The sequence below is a fragment of the Giraffa tippelskirchi genome, chromosome 6 (genome assembly GCF_054371585.1).
Source record: "Giraffa tippelskirchi isolate mGirTip1 chromosome 6, T2T-mGirTip1v1.2.pri, whole genome shotgun sequence".
Lineage (NCBI taxonomy): Eukaryota > Metazoa > Chordata > Mammalia > Artiodactyla > Giraffidae > Giraffa > Giraffa tippelskirchi.
The window spans coordinates 122,035,403-122,059,758 of NC_137280.1; the positions used below are offsets into that span (position 1 = coordinate 122,035,403).

The following is a 24,356-nucleotide window of genomic DNA, read 5'->3' on the forward strand; positions in this document are numbered from 1 at the left end:
TATGGCAAGTTCAGCTACAGTGAAAGAAAGTAGATCAGGTCTCCTGGGGCTAGAGGACAGATTACAAAGGGGCCAGAGGAAACTTACAGTAATGGAAATGTTTTAAATCTCAATTGTGGTGGTATTTACATGGGTGTGTACATTTGTTAAAACTGAACACTCAATATGGGTGTATTGTATTGCAGGCAAATTTTTCCTCAATAAAATTGATTTCTGAAAAGCAGCCTTCACTGTTATCAGTATGGGTTTTCTAGTCTTCAAGTTTACCCAAGAGCCTGTCTATATTCATAAGTATGAAAGATCACATTTATAGATAAAAAGATGCTGGGCTACCCCTCATTTCTATCGACTATTTCTAGAATGCTTTCACAAGGCTAATATTTTAAAGTAACACTCAAGATTGGACTAGCACAATGAATGGCCTTACCTAGTAGAGATACATTTATTACTAATGTACTTATTGATCTGCCATGGTTGTTTATTTTCCAGAGTTCCATAAAGCCATTGGCATGATGCTAGAGACACAGCAGAAATATTCAACACAAATACACTTCACTGCATAACATCTTCTTCTCACATGTGTATCTTCCTGTCTATGCTACCATGCAAACATCCTTCCTAACCTGTCCTGCAAAACAGAATGACCTGGAATTTTGGTACCTAATTCACCACCAAAAAAAAAAAAAAGAGGAAGAAGAAATACGTCTGCATTTTCTGAAGCAAACCAAACAGCAACCATAATGATATTGATGAATCACAATACCACTCAGCTCTGCAGAGCACTGTGACTTGCCCAGGCCATCATATTCACACCCCACTTCCTGAAAGCTGATGAGACATCTTTTACCTCTAGTGTAGCCAACGTCTATTGAAGGCATTCAACCTAGGAAGTGTTTACCCCAAGCAGCACCCTGCATTTTACTAGGAAGCACAGCAAACAACAAAATAATATGGTGTATCTTTTCTGACGCATCAATTTTACATGGAAATTTAGAATGGAGAAAATGTTTTTAGGGTAAACGTCATGCCATATTACTGAATAGAAAGCAATATTCACATAATTGGTTAAGATTTTTAAAAAGACACTTTCAAGACATTTCTTATCTGCAATAGCAGCTTCAGATTTAATTCCAAAATCCTCAAATCCTTTTAAAGTATATGTTCCCTTTTCTATATTGTCCAGAAAAAAAAAGGAAAGAAAAGGCTGCCAGAAGAACCAAAGTATGACTAAAGCCATTAAACTGACAGAGATCAGAAAACCCAGCTCTTGGCATGGCCCTGATCCCCCACCAAGTCATTCTACTCCAATGCCTACACAGTCAGGTTCCAGACCCAACAGCCTGGACACCAACCCTGGCTTGGTCACAAATCTACGTTAGCACCTTGGAAGAGCTACCAGGAAAAGAGCTATCTCTTTTCCTACATCCATAAAAGAGAGATGCTGATAGTACACAATTTATAAAGTACTATCCAGCTCAATGCCTGGCCAATAGGGAGTGATCAATCAGTGTTAGCTGTCTTATCATCATTGTTGTCTTATTATGCTTTTTAATTCCTATATACCACAGCACAAACTTTTTGTGTATCAACTGCAATCCATTCAGTAACAGATTACTGACCATTTACTCTCAAATGCAGAGGGAATTCTGGACACCCAATCAGGAAGCACAGTCTTTCAGGAACTCTTACTCAATCACAGTATACTTCCTGGATAGCAGCTGACACCCTCAAAAGAAATAAGGACTCTTTCTGGTTGAGCTTCAAAAGGTGACCTGAAGCAAGCTTTGGTGCTCAGCTTTGCAGTGGAGATGAGCTTAAGAACTAACTCATTCCTTCTGAACAAACATGAGACCAGTTTATAACTCAGAATGCCCACTTACATATTCATATGCAACAGGAATATCTATGATCAAAAGCCAGCCTTTCACACAAAGAGGCCTCTTCATACTGAATGGGGCTTCCCAGGAGACCACAGCACCCAGCAGAAGCCTGCCTTATGAGTAGAGAATGAGAGCCAAAGCAATGGCAAGCTTTCAAAAGATATTTCTAACAATGGTAGCCTGATGAGTTATTCTCCTACATTGCAAGGATATTTCTACTAAAGAACGTGGAGAGTCTCCCTGAGCAAAACACTGGAAAATTCTCATTACATGTAATCCGAGTTTCCTTATCAATATTTGGGCTTTTCCCCAGCGCCTTCCCCAACAAGACATAAGACCTCCGGCTTCCAGAAGTCCCATCTAGTTATTCCTAGGAATCTCTGGGAGTAAAATACACAAGCTTACACACAATCCTTCCCCTCGTGGCTCCCCTCTATTGTAATGTTCTACCCCAGCAGCACCTCGAGAATGCTGATATCTCTATGAAGGATACAATCTCCAAGGGCTTCCCAGGCCACCAACCCAGAGGTGTACTACACTACAGCTGTATGTAGGAGAGAGCCAGCTTCTCAGAGGAGCTTTCCCAGCCTGCCCACCCCCACTACATCAATTCTCTCATTACATATAGTATACATTACATTGTGCTTTGAATATATGTAAATAGACTATATATATAACATAAAGGAAATAATTACAGGTATGAAAAACATATAATTCCATTATATTTTTCCCCTGTAGCATTATTATAATAATTACTTATTTATAATAATTGTAATTGTTGTTGTTCAGTCACTAAGTCATGTCCGACTCTTTGCAATCCCATGGACTGCAGCATGCCAGGCTTCCCTGTCATTCACCATCTCCTGGAGTTTGCTCAAACTCATGTCCATTGAGTCAGTGATGCCATCCAACCATCTCATTCTCTGTTGCCCTGTTCTCCTCCTGTCCTCAATCTTTCCCAGCATCAAGGTCTTTTCCAGTGAGTCAGTTCTTCGCATCACATGGCCAAAGTATTGGAACTTCAGCTTCAGCATCAGTCCTTCCAATGAATATTCAGGGTTGATTTCCTTTAGGATTGACTGCTTTGCTCTCCTTGCTGTCCAAGGGACTCTCAAGAGTCTTCTCCAGCACCACAGTTCGAAAGCATCAATTCTTCCGTGCTCAGCCTTCTTTGTGGTCCAATTCTCAAATCTGTACAAGACTACTGGAAAAATCATAGCTTTGACTACACAGACCTTTGTTGGCAAAGTGATGTCTCTCCTTTTTAATATGCTGTCTAGGTAATATGCTGTCATAACTTTTCTTCCAAGGAGCAAGAAGTCTTTTAACTTCATGAACTTATTTGGACAATTCTTTAATAGCTGTCTCCTCTGCCAGAATCTAAGCCCCATGAAAGCAGGAATGTGTTCAACTTGTTTTATGCTATATCCTGGATAGCAGCTGACATCCTCAAAAGAAATAAGGACTCTTTCTGGTTGAGCTTCAAAAGGTGACCTGAAGCAAGCTTTGGTGTTCAGCTTTGCAGTGGAGATGAGCTTAAGAACTAACTCATTCCTTCTGAACAAACATGAGACCAGTTTATAACTCAGAATGCCCAGTTACATATTCATATGCAACAGGAATATCTATTATCAAAAGCCATCCATTCACACACAGAGCCCTCTTCATACTGTGTCCAGTACCTCTGCACATGGTAGACACTCAGTATGTTAATATGGCTTAGTCAATTCTACCCTGCCATGTAGTAGATTAAAAAAAAAAATGAAGCCAGAGAAGATAAATCTTTTTAACTTTATCAGAGCCGTAGTTCAAACCCTGGACTCTTTAATCCTTAGCCCACACTGACACCTAAGTTGCTATAACATCTAAGTTGCTCTAACACCTAGTGATCAATCCACCCACGATCCAAAGGAGAGAATAAAACCTAAACTACTGTATTCAAGTCCTAGATTTGCCACTTAAACCTTACAAGGTTGTGATAGGAATTAAATGAAGTGGTGTATATACTGTGATTGGCATAGGATCAGGCATATATAATCTCTCTATTAACCTCAGCTATTTTAGCACAACTTACGAGGTCTGTTCTTCAATTTCCACATGTCATCTTGATCAAGCCAGAACAGCCAAGTCCTCAGGAAGACAGGAAAGCCCTTCCTAATGAGCAGTCACTGTCCCCTGCCCCTAAGCAGTCAGCAAACAGGGATGGAGGAAGATGATAAACACAGGCCCACCAATCTTACCACATAGATATGTGTGTTCAACAGCGGGTACACAGAGCCACGTAGCAAGCGATCTGTCTTAAAATGATGGCATTGCCAGCTAACTGATTTCTGCCAGCCATGTATTTATGAGGAATTTAAATTCTAATTTAAATGTGCTCATAGCATTATTATTGAATATACCAAAGACTTGATTTCCACATGGACAAACAAGACCATCCATCACTCCAGTTCATACTCAGCCAATGCCCAGACAGCCTCGGCTGTGTGCAGGAAATCAGTGTCCTGGAAGCTTTTATAGCACTAGCATATTAAAATGATGTTTCAGCCAATTCTATAATCACCTATTTTTTCCCATGATGTTTCAGGCCCTGTGCTAGGCCCTTGGGGAGTCAGCAATGATGAGACACAGCCTCTGCTCCAGGAAGCTCACAGTCCTGTGAACTACATTTACATAGTATTTTACTATCTACTAAGTGATTGCACTAAACCTTTATCTATCGTTCCTGGTATTTTTATTATTGTTGTTATGGTTCCTTTGGTCTGAGAACAATTTGATGTCAAATTTGTTTCCAGTTAAAATCAGGCAGAGGAGCTTAATTACCCTTGTTTTCAGCTAAAGAATTCTAAGTAGGGAGGAACAAATCAACAGATTGCTCTAGAAATGTACAGTGGGCAGACTGTTGAGTGGCTGTCCAGAAGCCACAGCAATCCTCCTTTTCCTGTGCTAACTTTCACAACAGAGGCTAAATAGTCAGATACTTGCCAGCCTCCTTTTCACTGAGGGATCACCTAGTTTCAGCCATTGCAATATTTGCAGGAATCTGTTCCAGAGCTTCTAGGAATGCTTTTGGTCTGATTACAAGAACAGACAGTCCCAGCTAGGTTGGCCCTAATCCTTGTTACTGTCTTCACAACACAGAAATGTGAGGCTTGGAGCTCTAACAGACAACTTGCAAACAGAAAGTAATTAGCAAGTCATAAGGGAAGGACTCAGAGAGTCAGAGTCAGTCTTGTTGCTATTGTTGAGCTGCTGAGACAATGACAGCAGTTCTATGCCTTCACTCTTTGTACGAAGTAAGAAAAACCAAGTCCTGGTTGTTTAAACCACTGCAGCAGAGATTTTGTTACCTGCAGCCACACAGTCCTGGCATACATAGTTTAGCGCATGGCTGAGCACATGCCTTTAAACTAGACACACTTGGGTTTATGTACCCACTCAGTCACTTAAAAGCCACATGAGTCTGGACAAGTTATTTAATTCCTCAGAGTTCAGTTTCCACCTTCTATAAATGAAAATACTATCACTGCTGGCAAGAATGTAAAAGGGTTCAGTCACCATGGAAAACAGTATGGCGGTTCCTCAAAAAATTAAACATAAAATAACCATGGGATCCTATAGTTCCACTTCTGGGTATGTATTTTTTAAAAAATGAAAGAAGGAAATCAAAAAGATATTTGTACACTGTGCTCATAGAAGCATTATACACAATAGCCTGGTGCAATCCACGAGTCCATCAACAGATAAATGAATCAACAAAATGTTGTACACATACAAGGGAGTATTATTCAGCCTTAAAAAAGGAAAGAAATTCTGACACATTCTACAACATAAATGAACCCTATAAAGAACATAGATGTTCTTTATGCTAAGTGAATAAGCCAGTCACAAAAAGACAAATACCATATGATTTTATTCACTGAGGAGCTTGGTCAAATTCACTGGACACCAAGTAGAATGGTGGTTATCAGGAGCTACAAAGGTAGAGATTGGTGTCTCCATTTCCCAAGATGAAAAAAGTTTTGGGGATGAATGTTGAAGACAGGCCCCTTAATGTGATTATACTCAAGGAGACTAAACTGCACACTTAAAAAGGGCTACAGTGGTAATTTTATCTTATACTTATTTTACCACATTTTTAAATTAATAAATTACAAAAAATAACTTTAGGAAATAAACAAAATGCAAAAAACCATCCTAATGAATTCACAGCTTGTCAGACCACACCACTGGCAGACCACCACCCTGGGGGAAGTCCAGCAGGGCTTGTCCCTTGTGGATTTGTCCCAAATCAAAGGCTCTAAAAGGTATCTCACTCCTGCAGCAAGTAAACACAACTATTTACCTCTCCAGCAAGTCAGACAGGAGTTGTATGGTTTCCTGCCCTGAGGAAGTCAAAAAGCCACCCTGAAAGGGAGAATATAACACCTGCCCCGCAGAGAGGCAGAAACAATGCACCGTCTTCAGAGCTCGGAGCCACTGCTCACAGCTTTGGAGTCTGAGAAAAGTTCCGAAGAAGAGATGGCACGGGAGCTAGATGTGAAGATAGAGAACATTTACTGCTGAAACAGAAGTGGTTTTAAAGATGTTTCCAGCTAGCAATAACGACGTGAGCAGAGGTGACAGAGCATTTGTCTGGTTAGAGGGAATCATGCATCAGGATGAACAGGAAAGATAAGAGCCAGACGAAGCCCTGAGCACCAGGAAGGCAGCCATTATCTTTATTTCAGTAGAGGAGGGCTGAGATAAAGAAGTGTTCTTGGATCCACAGCACCTAAGCCTATTCTAAGCACAGTGCTAGTCCTCAAAAACTGTCAACTCATTCAGTAGACTGCAGCCTCTGGAGAGATGCTCCAAATTACTAGAACTGGTCATCAGAGTGGGCAGACCCCACTCAGCTGACAAAATCCCTCTTACTACTAATCCCGGGCTACTTCCAACAAGAGTGAGGAGCCACCACAATCACCTCCAAAGACCTCAGTTACTGCAGGACACCACAGGCCAGTCTGAGCTTCCTAAAGGCCTTTAGTATGCATGCTCCCAGATGGGGTCAATGCCATGAGACAGAGCAGGGCTTCCCTTCTAAAGGGACACTGGCCCACTTCCAGCTCAACTCCAAACCCGGGCATCTGGCTCCTGGAGAGCACTGGCCCTCATCCTTGTCTATTGGAAGGCAAGTAAATTAGCACAAATAATTAAGAGAGAAAAGAAAAAAAATGGATAAGGAGAGTCAACACAAAAAAAATTTCAATTGAGTCCAATTTTAAGAAATTATTTCAAAGTTCTAATCGCTGTAAGTGATGAAACAATTCATGACAGAAATTGCAATTACCAAAGAAATGATCTGTTCTGCAACGGCAATTTTAGTGACATTTATAACACACAGGAAATCATGAGGCTTAATTATTTGAATTTACTGGGGCTACAGATGCCGTGTTGAAATCTAATTAAATAGATCCACCGAAACTGGCCAGCTGAAGAAATGGCTAAGTTGCTGAACTGTGTGCTGGTTTTTAAAAGCAGTTCGTGAACAGCCTCCAAATAGGCAGTGAATAATGATCTATCTTTCTTCCTCAACTGTCATTTCAAAAAAATTTAAAAAAGAGAGACATTTCTCTATTGATCTTCAGTCCTTCACAATAGAATTTACTTCAACTCCTCTACCATATCCCCCATTCTAATGATCTTCAATAGATCACCAGAATAAATGGAAACAACTCCACTCCTTACCTTTCAGGTCTTACATTCAAACTATCTCAGGCCTCAAGGAAGAAAGTGCAAGTCATTAAGTGGTGGAAAAAAAGATTTCCTTCTTCAATTTCTTAAGAACATTAACAGTCAAATATTAATAGCCTCAAAAAGTTCTATAATGCCTGAGGTCTCAATGAAATGCTTGTTTAAATATTAAGTAATCCATGAGGACAAGATTCTGATTTAAAAACTAGTAAACACTTAGAGAAAAAAACATGTAGAAAACATATAAAGGTACAAAAATGAAAATTAAAATTTGCCAACAATCCCACCAACCACCATATTTAACCACAATTAACATTTTGGCCTCTTTCCTCCCAGTGTATTTTCTAAGCATACACATTTTTATCACAATATAAACATGCTATATGTATAGTCTTATATCCCACTGTATCATCAAACATTATTTCAAACACATTTAACATAATTTTTCTCTTTTTTTAGATTATTTTATTTTTATTTATTTATCTATTTTTTTACTTTACAATATTGTAGTGGTTTTGCCATACATTGACATGAATCCACCATGGGTATACGTGTGTTCCCCCTCCAGAACCCCCCTCCCACCTCCCTCCCCATCCCATCCCTCTGGGTCATCCCGGTGCACCAGCCCCGAGCACCCTGTATCATGCATCGAACCTGGACTGGCGATTCGTTTCACATATGATAATTTACATGCTTCAATGCCATTCTCCCATATCATCCCATAATTTTTAAAACAATCTCCTACTTCTGCATTTATAGTTTGCTCCCAAGTTTCAAGCTTTCATCAGTAAACTGATTCACATCCACTTACATAAACTTGTATCAGAAGCTCTGATTCATTCCTTAGGAGGGATCCTCAGAAACAAACTCCTGGGACAATGTTCATTAACTTTTTAAGACTCCTAATAAGAATAGCCAAACTGCTTTAACTAAAAGTTATACCAATCTACATTTCTACCAGCAGTTTAATGAACACCCAAAATTGAGAACTGTCTTTTTTTCCTTTCCAACATTATTAAACTTTCAGTGAATGCCTTGCCAATTCTCTCTGCATGCTTCTGTTTTATAAATCTTGATATATTACTTTGTCCTGTTTTCAATTAATACTACAAGTAACATTGGAACCATAAAGGTTCTTTAAAAACAGGATTCTCTTAGTGAATACTCTTTGACCATCACATAAAATGTATTTCTATAAGTAAGGGGAGGGGTTTTAAAACGTTGAATATTTTTTTCATTTTTATTAGCTATTTGTATGTCCTATTCTGTTAACAGCCTGGTTTGCAGCCTTTGCCAATTTTCCTACTATGGTTTTAGTATCATTGTTATTTATTTGTACATTAACGAAACTAATCATTTGTCGAGTATGTTTTTCCAAAGGTTTTTGTTTTTGTTTTTAACTGGCATTTTGTTTTCTTTGGGAAGTTTTGACTTCTAGAAATGTTAATTTTATGTAACGCAATCATTTTCCTCCTTTGAAATTTTCTTTCCATTGACTCTCCTAATATCAGCATCAAGTACAATTTTTCTTTGTTTCTATTTTTTGTGGTGGTTAAATTTTTTCCATTTAACTCTTTAATCCAACCAAAATTTATTTTGGTATATTGTGTGAGGAAAGGCTATAATCATATTTCTCCCGGTAATTAATTTAGAATTCTTTAAACAATTCCCCCTTCCCCTTAATGCATTATACCCTCTCTCACATTAAGCTCTGTTTCTAGTCTGTCCCATTCAACAGTATGTCCCTGTGCTAGTAACCACATGGTCTTAATTAGTAAAGTCTGAGTACATTTTATATCTGGAAATGCAAATCTCCTCTGATTAGACATCATTTTCAAAATTTTCTTGGCAATTCCAGACAGCTGATTCTTTAAGAGTTTGAGAATAATTTTATACAATCCTCAAAAAAGAAGAAACTCCCAGCTAAGATGTTGATTGGACTGGGGTGAAATGATACATTACTTGGGAAGAACTGACATCTTCATCACACTGGGAGAAACTGGCAGCCCTCATCCCCATCTATTCAAGTCTTTTTTGTCAGTCAACACGTTTTTGTGATTTTCTTCACACGGATTCTCCAACATTTCTTGTTATGCTATTTATATGAGTCTTACTTATTCTTACTCATAAGTGAACTACACCAAGCAAGGATGGTGTGAAATAATGTGCTTCAATTTCAGCACCACATTGCGAAGGATATGCTTGTCTCTCCAAACTCTGACAGAGAGGCTCATCATTTCATGAATGTATGAAAGGACGAATAGCAAATGGATGACAAATGGGTTCAAAAGCGCTGATGTGGAAGAACTGAGTTGGCTAGACTATACAGCAGGCTTGTGACAGGTCTATCATGATCAATACTCACATCATATATTCAAAAAACAAAAAAAAAGAGAGATCATCTTAAAATATTTATAGAACTATCTCTGATAGCTCTGTCTATCATAGTACACTCTCCCCAAGACTTCTGGTCTTCCACTCTACCCCAAGAGGTGGGCACAAGCAAGTCAATGTCTTTCTAGGAGACTTTAGTTTTGAACAGAAGGATACTGAAGCTGAGTCAGGATGGTGTCAGCCCTGATGAAACCTTTTTAAAAAAAGTGGTGTGAAACAAAAACAGATCATTTTAATGATACCATCCACATGCCATCCAACTCACCCACTTGAAGTGTATGACTTTATGGTTTTAGTACACAGAATTGTACAACCATCACCTCAAAAAAGAAGCCCTGTAGCCATTTTTACCTTTTTTAAGTTGTAAAATACACACATATTGACCATGTAAACTAGTTTTAACTGTCTAGTTCAAAAATGTTACATACTTTCACATTGTTCTGCAACCAATCTCTGGAACCATTTTCTCCTTGCAAAGCTCTATACCCATTCAACAATGATTCCCTATTTCTCCCTTACCCCCAGCCCCTGGCAACCACCATTCTACCTTCTGTCTCAATGATTAAGGGATGGAGAAACAAGGAGAGATATAGGGACGAATGGCAGAGACCAGCAGTTGGAAGGCTCCTGCCCTGGTCATGACAGGAGATGACAGTGGCCTGCCCTACAGCAGTGATGGGGAGACAGAGAATCCAGATGGAGTCAGGTATATTCTGGATTAATGAAATATACTTAAGGACAGGATGACAGGACTTGCTGATGGATGTGATATGGGACTAAAAGAGAGGAATACTCCAGATAATACCTTGAGTACCTGAGAGAGGGACATCAGCACGGGACAGATAAAAGAGGGAAGGGAAATATGGAGACAAGCAGCCCCTGGGAGCTACCCCTAAGCAAAGCCCAAGAAGAAGGACAAGTGCCTCATCTCAGTGAAACTGAGTCTGCTCTGGCAGAGTGTCACAGGCAACTTCCCTAAAATGTGTTGGCCAGTTTACCACGACTGTTCGCTTCATAAGAAGACTTCATTCACCAGATTTTCTTTAGAGGAACACACTCACATGAACATGCATACAGAGAAGCCACAAAGCTCAACCTGATGATGTATCTGGATTCTCACCAAAAGATTAAGAAGAAAGATAAAGAGTCTTCTCATAGCTAAAAGGAATTAAAGGGCATGCTGCCACCTTACAGAGGGAGCAGTAAGGCATAGACCAGACGATCGCACTCAATCATAGGAAAGAGCGTCATTCCTAAGGCTTCCCAAGTCAAGGTTGGCTATCAAAGCCATCACAAGAGTAAGGCATACAGATAGTCTGGTATTTCAGGCAATGTCCAACACATGACTTAAGAAGGTTCAATGAACGAGTTAAGAGCATGCACTTGGGAAACTGACACTGGCTCTACTGCCAAATAGCTCTGTGGTCATGGGCAAATCCAGGCATTTATCTGAGTTTCAATTTCCTTGTTTATAAAATCAAGATATTCAAGCCTACCTTAAAGGATTGGTGGGCAATTTCACATGAAACAGAGAGGAGGAGGGAGAGTGTAAGTAAGTGTGTACATGTGCGTGTATGTGCGTTACGGGAAGCTATGACAAACCCAGACAGTGTATTAAATAGCAGAGACATCACTTTGCTAACAAAGGTCCATGTCATCAAAGCTATTGTTTTTTCAGTAGTCATTACAGATATGAGAGGTGGACCATAAAGAAGGCTCAGCACCCAAGAACTGATGCTTTCAAACTGTGGTGCTAGAGAAGACTCGTGAGAGTCCTTTGAACTGCAAGGAGATCAAACCAGTCAATTCTAAAGGAAATCAACCTTGAATATTCATCGGAAGGACTGAAGGTGAAGCTGAAGCTCCAATACTTTGGCCACCTGAGATCAAGAGCCGACTCACTGGAAAAGACCCTCCTGCTGGGAAAGATTGAGGGCAGGATGAGAAGGGGGTGATAGAGGATGAGATGGTTAGATGGCATCACTGACTCAATGGACATGAGTTTGAGCAAACTCTGGGAGATAGTGAAGGACAGGGAAGCCTGACATAAGTCCATGGAGTCACAAAAAGTTGGACACGATTGAGTAACTAAACAACAACAATGAGTATACTGGGTGGTTTTAGGGTGAGACAAGAAGTCAAAAGATCTAGTTTTTCCTCTAGTTTGTACTAACTAGTTAAGTGACAACAGACAAGTTACTCTCCTCTCTTGCCTTGGGCTTCCTCACTCATTAAAGTCTCAGCTGACCTGATAAACAGCCTTAAAAAACTAGCAACAGAGAAAGTTATTAACCAACCCATAACCATTTCAATACCAAAAGGCTGAGAAACTCCTCCTTTTGGGGCTCCTCCTGAGATATGGCATAAGGGCCTAAAGAAGAGTTCACTGAAATTCAGATCAAGAAGCAACAGAGTCCCCAGATGCCCTCTGCCACTCTGCCGAGCTGAGCACTGCACTTTCTCTACCAAGGCAAGACACAGGAGGTTATCAAAGGACAGGGGATATTAGAGGGTCTCTTCATTGAGGGACCCCCACATAGCATGAAGGCTAGGGTTGTTGTTGTTTAGTTGCTAAGTCATGTCCAACTCTTTGTGACCCCATGGACTGGAGCCTGCCAGGCTCTTCTGTTCATGGGATTTCCCAGGCAAGGATATTGGAGTAGGTTGCCATTTACTTCTCCAGGGGATCTTCCTGACCCAGGGATTGAATCCACATCTCTTGTATCTCCTGAATTGGCAGGCAGATTCTTTACCACTGAGCCACCCACCTGGGAAGCCTGAAGGCTGGGGTAAATCACATAAAATAGAGGGTTAAGCAAACAAAGGAGGATGCTGAGATAATCTCACACATATACACACCCTAACCCTCTCCTCTCCCCTGGCCATCAGTTAATACTGATGGTCTGACCTTCACATTCCAGGGAGGAGATGGTAAGAGTCTTCTCTGGAGAGTCTCAGCAGCCCAAGAGCAAAGAGCAGGAGACAGTAGCACTGATTCTCTGGTTACACTGGTTTATAATATTATATACATTCATGTGTACAACATGACATTTCAACTTCTGGACATGCGTGCTCACATGTCTATGCATCACCACCACCCACTAGGTACTAAGGAAAACAGTATGGAAATGCCTCAAAAAATAGTAATAGAACTCCGCATGACCAAGCTATTCCAATTCTGAGTATTTATCTAAAGAATACAAAGACACTGTTAGTGTCAGTCGATTAGCCGTGTTTGGCTCTTTGAGACCCTATGGACCATAGCCTGCCAGGCTCCTCTGCCCATGGGATTCTCCAGGCAAGAAAACTGGAGTGGGTAGCCATTCCCTTCTCCAGGGGATCTTCCTGACCCAGGGATTGAACCTGGGTCTCCTGCATTGCAGGCAGATTCTTTATCATCTAAAATACGTGCATCCCTATGATCATCACGGCATTATTAAGAGTAATCAAGATATGGACACAACCTAAGTGCCCACTGATGGAAGAGGGAATAAAGAAGATGTGTTCTATATAGAGACAATGGAATACTACTCAGCCAACACTGATTCTTAATCAGACATTCCAGCCACAACACCCTACAGGGAGACTCAGCGTCAACAAGCCCCACCCACACACAAAAGCCTCCAAACAGCTTCAAAGTCTCTCATCCAGAAAAACCAATAATATTATCTGACACTGGAATAAAGTTATGATAGTGAGAGAGATCAAAACAGAGGAGAAATTAAAGCAAGAAATTTAAAAAAAATAGATGCTATAGGAAGGGAAAAAAGCAAAAATAATTACGATTAACATCCTCAGAGGGATAAAAAAGATATTGTAACTATAAAATATGAATATCACAGTACACAATAAAAGACTATCTGGAAAAAATTTGTAAAACATCTTGGGAAGTTAAATTTATGTACATGTGTGTTTTCAAACTAATAAGGATGGTAAGCTGGGGAGGCAACAGTAGAAATGGGATGGATGGTGGGTAGGACAGAAATAAAACTCTCCATTTAGACCTTTTTGAACAATGTGAATGTTGCTATCCATTTCTAAATACCGTGTGACACCTCATAACATGCTATTTAGCCACACCGTGGCTACACAGATTTTTCAGGGCCACTTGGTAATGTTATTTCCAGGGCAAAATGCATCCACAGCTGCCTAATGATTCACTTATAAACAAGTGAAATTTATAGACCTAAGTTGGAACTGCCGACATGAAATAAGAAGTAAGGAAGGGAGGAGGAGGTTGAATATTGGTCAGTTTGGGTTGCCGCAACAATAAATAAATACAAAAGCCTGGGTGGCTTAAAGAACAGAAATTAATTTTCTAACAGCTCTAGAGGCCAAAGATCCGAGATCAGGGGGCCAGCATGGGTGAGCTTGGGTGAGAGTCCCTTACTTGCAAATGGCTATCTTCTCCCTGTGTACGCATGTGGCAGAGAGAAAGAAATCTCTCTTCCTCTTCTTTTAAGGTCATCAATGCTATCAATGTTAAGATGTATCATCCTTTAACTGTGATTACCCTCTAAAAGCCCTGTCTCCAAATATAGTCACATTGGGAGTCAGGGTTTCAACATCTGAATTTTGGGGAGACACAATTCAGTTCATGCAGACAGAAGAGCATTTACATGACCCAAGAATGTAACTCTGGGACAGAGTATGTACGCCGAGCTTTGGAAGGATGTTCATCAAAGAGCAAAACCAATATGCAACAGAAACAGACTCCCAGATAGCAAAATCAAACTTCTGGTTACCAAAGGGGAAATGTGGGGGAAAGTAATAACTTAGGAGGCTGGGATTAACACATACATACCACTATATATAAAACAGATAATTAATAAGGATCTACTGTATAGCACAGGAAACTCAATTTAATTTTCTGTAATAACCTATATGGGAAAAGAATCTAAAAAAAGAAAATACACACAGAACCAATTCACTTGCTATACACCTGAAACTAACAAAACATTGTAAGTCCACTATTCCCCAATAACATTTTTTTTAAAAAAAGAGCAAAACCAAGATCAACAGGAATGAACAGGTAAGGGGGACGCTCACATGTGGAATCTTCTTACTGTGTCAGGGGTTAACCCCTACCTCTTGCTGTTCATTACCGTCCTTACACACCCTCTCCAACCCTCCAAGCACCATTACTAGTGGGCCTATCTACATCCTTCCTGATGAGCAGTCATCTTACAGAACTCAGAATTGAATTTTGAATCTAAACCTCATTATGGTGAAGGGCTGATAGAAATGGAAATGGTATAGTGTGTTGGTTCCCTGGAAGTCACATTTTATTTCTTATAATACCTAAATTTGATTCAAGCTTTATTCTTATAATCTGCCAGTTTATTTTTTCCCAACAGCCTATTGCCCCTAAAGCAAATTCCAGAAAAAAATAAGCCTAATATGAAAAAGAAGGATAAATGTCTTATGAAAATGATGCCTATTGACCCAGATCCTGCTGAGTGAGCAAGCGAATCCTTAGGTGCAAACAAGGCACTTATGACTGCTATTTAAGCCTCGGGAGGCTTCATTTATTACATGCCTGTCGGACGGCACTAATAGTTCTTTAATAACCCGAAGAGCAAGGGAGTGTTCTAACATGACAACTGATCCTTGTTCACCGGGCAAAGAGTGGTTGAGCATTCGTCATCACTATTCCTATGATTGTGGATAGACATAACCAAAACAAAATCAAATGCTCAACATCAGAGCATGAAGAAGAAACCACCCAAGTCCACCGGAAGATTGATGAGGTTTGTCCTCCCATTCTGTCAGGCAACAAGATCAGCCTCAGAAGCATTTTCCCTGGGGATATCCAAAAGCAGCAACCCAGAAAAATTGGGGGCACAGGGCAGGGGCCTGCCTCAGCTTTCTTCCCTTTCTTCCCTGAGCTCTGACAAAATCAAGCCAAGAACAGGACCTCCTTTCTCCAGCCTTTGTTTTCTCACTTGCAAGATAAAAGGATTAAAACAAGGTTCCTTCAGTTCCCCAAGTCTGTGATTCAAACGTTTATCAAATCACAATACTTAGGAAGATAAATGCAATCAGAAGTCTTAGCCGCTTGGCAGGCCTAAACCACTGCTCACCAAAGGCTAGCGAGTGAAGGCATATTTGCAGGGCTCCCTGTGCAAAGGAAGGAAATGTGAAGGTGGCTAATGGTGCAGCTTTGCAATCACCTCAGGGGTTCTGACCTCGGGGTCCCAGTTACACAGGGCTGCCAGCTGTGTCTTAAGCCTCATGGATGGCAATTTCCATCCACTATGTCCGGGCCATTGATTCCTGGACAATTCATTAGCAAGAGAGCACAAGGCCACCCTAGTGACAGAAGGGAACTCCATCAGCAAGAGGTCTCAACGAGAGGAAATCTTTCTAAGTATTAAGACACTGGCTCTCAAGAGGACACTCAGTCCAGGTCTCTGGGGATGAGCAGTTACCTAGTCACAAGCCAGCAGGGTGGAGCTGCCAGCAGAACTGGAAAGCATGCTCCTGGCAGGAATGAGGGGCCCCCAGAATTGCTCCTAAAGGCCACAGGGTGTTCAATCACATCGCAATTTCCAGAGTCTCACCGATAGCCTCGTTCCACTTCTAAAGAAGTAGAAGAACAAAGCTTTGTTGGCAATGGGCCTGCAGTGTTCACTAATTGGTGATGGTCCAAAGAACGCAGCCCAGTTCACCTGGGCTTCTAGCTATTTCCCAGGCATTAGCTACTCCAACCTCCACACAAGTGGCTTTCAGGTCATTCAACCAGTTATCTCTTCAACAACCTTGCTAGCCCTGCAGGGTCTTCCAGGGCAATCATATCTGCAGGCCAAAAAAAAAAAAAAAAAATACACACATAGACTCAGGCCAAGGAGACTCTGACTGGACAAGATGCCCAGCCCACAACAAACAAGGGAATATGCAGACAATAACTGGGGAGAGGTCAGAGAGCTGAGTTCAAATCCCTAATTCACCACCATTTGTCATGGGATTTGAGCAAGCTGTTTAACCTCCTTCAGGAGAATTTCTCCACCAGAAAAATGATAATTATATTACTTAACTCATGGGATTGCACCAAGAGGTAAATAAGATAACACAGGGACAACACTCAAGTATATTCTCTTGCACACAGTAAGTACTCAGTAAATGTCAGACATGGGTGTGTGCCCACACTCATGCAACCTGAGGACCACCCTACAAACACTTCACTGCCCAGCAAGACGATTCCAACATTGAGACTTTAGATAAAAGCTGATCCATCAGGTGCACTCAAGGAAGAAAAACTCAAGAGGCATTTGCCAACAAGAAGAAAAGAACAGAACTAATTATAGTAGGTCCTCTGTGTCTTGTGCCCAACAGAAAATGAGTTTGTTGCTAGGTTCCTTCTCTGGCCATAATTCATGATGCAATTACATTACTGGCATTGTTTTCTATGTTCCATTTTAAACAGATTCCTTGTCCAGGTGTCTGTCACAATGAGAAAGGAGGTCAGTGGCCCCCACCTCAGACTTGTACATGCAATGGTTAAGTCCCCTGAATTTGACATCTGCCCAAATTGTTGGGGTCCCTGAAGGAGAAGGGTTTTCTGGACTCTGGTGCCTCCATCTCTACTGCAACCACCATTCCCATGGGTAAAAAAGAACACGGTCTTTGAAAAAACTTGGGCCTACCAAGTTGGCTGGGCAGCTAATCTCAGGCTTGTTACTTAAACTCTGAGCCTATAAATCATGACTAATGCCCACTTGCAAGGCTGTGGCAGGTATCAAGAGTGAGGTTCATGAAGTCTTCAGAAGGGTGCCTCAATCATACCAGATCTTCACTTAATAATAATGATTAATGATAACAGATTTCCTCCTATATCTCCTGCTAGTCCTTCTTGGTGTCCTTTGTAGACTCATCTTTTCTTGCCTTCCCCTTAGACACTGGCATCCCCAGCACAGCTTTGACTTCAACACTCTCTCCCTGGATGGTCACATTCATGGGGATGGCATCAAAGATCACCCACAGTCTAATGACTCCCAAGCTGCTATCTCCAGGCCAGTCTCCTCTTCTGATCCCCAGACCCTTACTTTCAGCTCCATGCTTGACTTCTTTATCTGGTCACCCCTGGGCCCCTAAACTACATATCTAAAACACAGCCTCAGTATACCCAGTAAACCTGTTCTTACTCAGTTACCCTTAGCAGCCTCCTCACAGATTCACACGGTCCCACAGTCTGTTCCTTTTGCTGGTTTTGCCATTAATACTCTCTCTTCTAATTCCATTACCACGGCCGGCTGCAGTCCATTATCACTAATCCTGCTTCCAACTGTGTTCCCCGCCCCACTATTCTCTCCACTGCCTCTTGAATCATCTCCCCAACTTGAAACCTCACCCCACCATTCTGATGTATTACATCCTGCAGTGGATCCCACAACCTACAAGTAAGATGAAGGTATCATTTATTATCGACCTGGACACTTCGAAGAATGAAAGGAGATCTGTTATGTTCCTCCCACTGGCCTCTAGCTGTGGGGCAAGAGCTGCATTTAGTGCAGTGGAGATATCCAAGGTTCAAATGAATATGTAAGATCCAGCCAATGATCTCCCCTCTCAGTTCTGAGACCAGATCACACAAGAGTGCCAAGCCACGGCAGAGGTGACAGACTATGACCAAGTCACTAAGCCTGGCTGCCAAGGAGATCAAACCCAGACCTCCCCCAACAAGCTTCTAAGATACAACCAGAACTCTAGTTCTTCTCCCTGAGGCTCCCTCTATTCCTCAGCACTCTTTTAGATGCAAGTAACACATCATTACACATCAGAGTGGAACTAAGTAGAAACCACAGGGATACTGAAGCGGGAGGGCAGGCAGGGCTGCAGCCTGGCCCTAGGACAGGGTTGAGTCCCTAAGACGGGAAAACCACCCAATCTCTTCTCAACTCTCTCCTCTTCCTCTGCTAACCATCCTCTTCCCCTTTCACAGCCTCTGAAGCAGGTACCAGATGTCCACCTCCCAGCTCCCAAACTCACATGACACAGACCCAGCAACCCAAGTTCCTCTCCCAGTTCCTAATCCAAATTCCCAGGAAAGAGGCTCTGTTTGAAGCAGCTTGGGTCAAGGGCCCACCCTTGGGTCCATCAGCTATATGTATCAGGTAGGATGCTTTAAGGCAGTGGCTGCTGAAGGGCCCACTACTCTAAGTGGTAGAAATGAGAGGATTCATGGTGAGTTAGGTCAACAGTCCATAGCAAATGCACTGCCTGTCTCCACTCTGGACAGCTTGCTTTTTTTCCTCTCCTCTCTGTATTCCCTTCCTCCTAAGTAGGCTGTTTTTGCTCTGCTGGAGTTGTCTTCATGAATTTTTTGCCCATTCTTCAGAACCAAGACAAAATCTCACCTCACTGGTGAAGCCTTGTAGGACTGATTCTACCAGTTACCAAACTCTCTTCACATTGCCTAAGGAAACTGCATTTTATTTTTAACTATACTTATTCCTCGACCCTGTGTAGTCTACTCAAATTCAGTACAACCATATTTAAAGGGCCCCTCCTGTGCGCTGGCCATGAGTTAGAAGCTGCAGGAGGACCTCAGGAAGCTTATAAGAGCACAGAAAGTAACTTATGAGGTCTCTAAAGAATCTCATACATGTTGAGGTGAGTAAAGGTAAGAGGGCGTCAAAGGTGAATACAAACATTATTTCCCGTAAAAGGATAAATAAAGAGTGATTTTTTTTCTTGTTGTAGAAGAAGTTTTCCATTTTCAGAATGACTTAATCCAATAACCCTCTAACAGCACCTTGGAATCTTAAATTCAAAAGTTGATTTTTGCACACGGCATCCAGAAGAACTCTTTTAGGCAAAGGGAGAGCAATCCATGGAGGGCTTCAAACATGGTAGAAAGTCACTCCTCACAGCTTTCGGACTCAGCACACACTTACTTCAAGCTACCAGATGTATTATGCTCTGAAAAGGAAGATGTTTGGATATGTGGAACTAAATTCAGTTTTATAAATTCCAAGAGGGTGAACACAAGGAGGCCACAATACAAACCAGAACCTAGGCCTGGTTCTGGCTCTGCCATTACCACTTCCCTAGTCAAAACCCCAAATTCCTCCTCTATAAAACAAGGAGATTGAAATAAAAACCCTCAGAGATCCCTTCCAACACTAAAATTCTATGTCCTACATTAAATCATGTACATGCAGACTCCACAATATCCCTTTGGACTTAAATATCACACCAAAAGCAGTACCAGGCATTTATTAGCAGTAAAAATTCAAATGATGCAAGAAAAAGGCTACTTTTTCTCTTTGGGGAAAATAGAAGTACCCAAAGACTTGTTTCCTGCTGTACCTTGTATAAATTCGTCAACAGCAGAGTAACGGTAATTAAACCAAACCCAGTGATACAACTTATCGATGCAGCTGCAAATACAACAACGCAGCATTTGTATCTCAAGAGACTGGCTAGGCCAGGAAGAAACAGATCATAGGTGATACCCAGCGATGACAAGCAGAAACCATCATGGGAGGGCCCCGGGGGGAAGGCAGTCTTCGCTTTGATCTCTGTAGGAGGCCACAGGTGAGAGATTCCAAAATAAGTCCAACCTGGATTCTGAGGAATTCCCACAGGAGGAAGGTATGTGAGATGCACAGTAAGAGAAAACTAAAACTGTGCCAACACCAGGGAAGACACTAAAGACAGGTACAGATGAGCATGGCTTAGAGAATGAAAAAAAATTATTACTTTTATTTTTGTTTCACTAGGGTGAAAAAAAAAATGTCACATAAAATTTAGCATTTTAGCCATCTTTAAGCCTATAGTACAGTGATGGTATATACATTCACATTTTGGTGCAACAGATCTCCAAAACTTTCTCATCATGCAAAACTGAAACTCTGTGCCCATTAAACAACAGCTCCTCATTTCTCCCTCCCCTCTCAGTTCCTGGCAACCACCATTCAGCTTTCTGCTTGTATGAGTCTGACTACTCTAGATAGCTCATGTAAGTGGAACATCTATTAAGTTTCTTTTGTGAGTGGATTATTTCACATAGCACCACGTCCTCAAGGTTCATCCATGTCACAGCACATTTCAGTATTTCCTTCCTTTTAAGGCTGTATACCATTCCATTGTGTATATACTACATTTTGTTTATCCATTCATCTATCAGTGGACACTGGGGTAGCTCTCACCTCTTAGTCATTATGAATAATCCCTGATTACATCCTGGCTGTATGAATGTGGCAATGGTTCTTTTAAGTAGATTTTCATAAATTGAAAAGCTTGTTTTTTGTTTTGGGATGGTTTTTTATGGCCACACTGCAGAGCTTGTGGAATCTTAGTCCCTCAACCAGGGACTGAACTCGGGCCCTCGGCGGTGATCCCCTATTTGGTGCTTCTGTTTGTTCGTCTGTTTGTATACAATGAGAATGAAAAAAACTTCCTGCTGTATCAGTAAACAAAGGTTGTTGTAGCCATCCAGCCATCAAATCACCGCTGCCCTGACAGGAGCTCTGGATGGTGCACCCTGAGGAGACTCAGGATGAGAAAACACAGGATACTGGTTCCGGATAGCTGCAGTGCATATCAAAGGAATGATTTCAGTGAGCCCAGACTCCTGCGTCTTCCCAAACATAGTCCTAGTTCAGTCACTCAGTCGTGTCCGACTCTTTGCGACCCCACAGACGGCAGCACGCTGGGCTTTCCTGTCCATCACCAACTCTCGGAGCTTGCTCAAACTCATGTCCAGGTGGTCAAAGTATTGGAGTTTCAGCTTCAGCGTCAGTCCCTCCAGTGAATATTCAGGATTGATTTCCTTTATGATTGACTGGTTTGATCTCCTTGCAGTACAAGGGACTCTCAAGAGTCTTCTCCAACACCACAGCTCCCATACATAGAAAAGCACTAAATTCCTTAACTTGAGATATTTAGTTTTCCTTAATTAACAGCACTCTTTTGATGTTCTGATTATCTGAACTTTGTTGTAAAACCTTCTATATATCCTGACTCCCCACATTATGGAGCAGTCTCTCAGAATTATCTGAGATGCTGTGTCCAGGCTTAAGTCCTCAGTTTTGTCTGGCAAATAAGACATAACTCTCAACTTCTAGGCTGTGCACTTCTAGGCTGAGAAAGAGACTCCTTTAAACAGCAAAAAAGTCTTTAAATCAAGTACACAATGAAAAAATCTATTAGTAATTTAGAGGAGTTTAAAATTAATTGTTGCATTACATCGATGGTGTCCTCTAATAATATAAGCAAAGCATGACGGGCATAAGGGGTCACAGGCTTGAAACCACCCACCACCATACAACAGCCACCACCCCAGCTGGGGACTTGAGGTCCAGGGGTGGGAAACGCCTCCCCACACCACCCTTATCCACCTACTCAGGCAGCTGTCACCCATAACTGTAAGAGAAATGACAAGGGTTCCATCTAGGCCTGCAATAAAAGTCCTAAATAAACGATCCACCTCTGCTAAGCCAGTCAGAAACATGAATAACTCAGGTACACGACACAACCTTTCAAAAGCCAGGAGCCTAACATCTGGTTGTTCCCTTATATTCACCTTCAGTCTCTCACATTAAGTAGGCTTTAAGCACTAGTACTGAAAAAACTATACACGCTCACTGGCATTGCAGTCAGAACCACCCCTGACCTCATGTTCACGCTATGGAGAGGCACTCACTCGGAGAGCAAGGAACCATTCAAAACCATTTGATTAGAAACCTGTCAGTTTCTTTACATCTCCTGGGATGAGGAAAACTGGGACGGATGAATTCCACTGTGAAGTGCAGCCTGCGATCCCTAAATCCCCGCAGAGACCACCTGAGCCCCTCCAGCAAACCTGGGCCAGTGGAGCTGGGAGTCTGCAGACCTGCTTTCATCAGATACAGCCACCATAGAGAACCCTCAAAATAGCCAAGCTAATGTGCAAGTGAAAAAAAAAAATCAGACATGTTTTTCAATTTTCCTAGTGAGATATCCTTGAACTTGAAGTTTTCAAACAGCAGTACACTGAAGGACTCATTTTTCCTATCAGTCAATGTGAATCACTAATTTAGAATTAATTCAATGATGGATTTCAGATTCCAAAACAATCGGGTTCTCCGTTGTTCTGACATTCATAGATTTAGCAGATGCTTTGTACAAACACATCAGGTATTTGGCAGCTGCTCCACTTTCTACCCCCTTCCAGTGTTACCCCTTCAGCTCCAGGTAGAGCCTGTCTTCAGGAAGAAGGTTTGATGTACAGCAGGAATTTGACCTGAGAGTTGCCTTCCCCTAGAGCTGTCAGCTGTGTGCCAAGGGAGCTGAGACTGGCCCTTCTTACACAGGTGCTGATTTTTCCCCCACAACCTCCCATCCATCTCCCTCCCTCGGGCTCTGCTTCCAGGCATTGGAGTGGCTGAAAAGCCAGGAAGGAGGAGGCTGGTTTGGGCCCACAGGGTGTCTGGATGACCAGTTGCCCCGATGTTCCCTCCAGCCTACTGGCAGGTCACAATCTACAAGCCGGAAGATGATTTCTCTTCAGCTGACCCAAGGGCCAGACACTTCTTCCCAATGAGACAAAAAGAAAACCGTGTCCTCCAGCAGACTACAGGCCTCCAGGGCCACTCTGTCAGAGGTGGTGCCATCTGACCCTGATATTCACTCCAGGACATTCTCAGTCTCTCCTCTCTCCAGGGCCCTGAATCCAAAACCCAGTTGATCCCCTCAGAAAATAGTTTTAACATTAGTCCTGCTACAACTTTTTAAAAAATCTTGAGCAGCTCGACTATTTGTGTTTTCATGATCAGTAAAGAAAGGCAGCATCATGAGAAGAGACAGATCCTGTTGACTGGAGCTGTGGGGTTTTAGAGACGCTTGCCTCCCTAAACTTCAGTTTTATCTGTAAAATACAGATAAAATAATAATGCCCATATCAAAAATTAATGTAGCATTCATAAATGCTCTCTAGAAGAGTGTGTCTGACACAAATATGACAGACATCCGGGAGAAAAGAAAAAGGTTAATATCTTCTTTCCCCAACACAAAAATGCCCAGAGAGTCTGGGCAATATGCACAGGAGAGTGAGATCTTGGTATGGAGAAGAGCAAAAAGATGGGGAGCTTTCTGAAAGTTCTTCAGCTTTCATAGTTTTCATTCACATTTCAACTGAGAAAAATGTCAGAGAACTTCTGGGTCCCCATTTGTTCTGAGGAATTAATCACATCTGATAAGGAGCTTATCACCAATGACTATGTGGAACTGGATAACAATTCCATGCAGAGATGGCTGTGATTCCTGTTCCTTTCAGCCACAGTTTCAGCCCTGTGACATCCCTGCACCAGTGAGCGCAGTCCTGCTCTGCTCCTCACTGGACATTCCCAGGCACATGAGCAG

At 41.8% G+C, this 24,356-nt stretch overlaps 1 protein-coding gene across 4 annotated transcripts in view; it reads right to left on the reverse strand.

The window, feature by feature from the left end:
* Positions 1–24,356, reverse strand: part of SPOCK1 (SPARC (osteonectin), cwcv and kazal like domains proteoglycan 1) — a 653,451-nt gene that overhangs the window by 487,412 nt on the left and 141,683 nt on the right. The window lies entirely within an intron of this gene.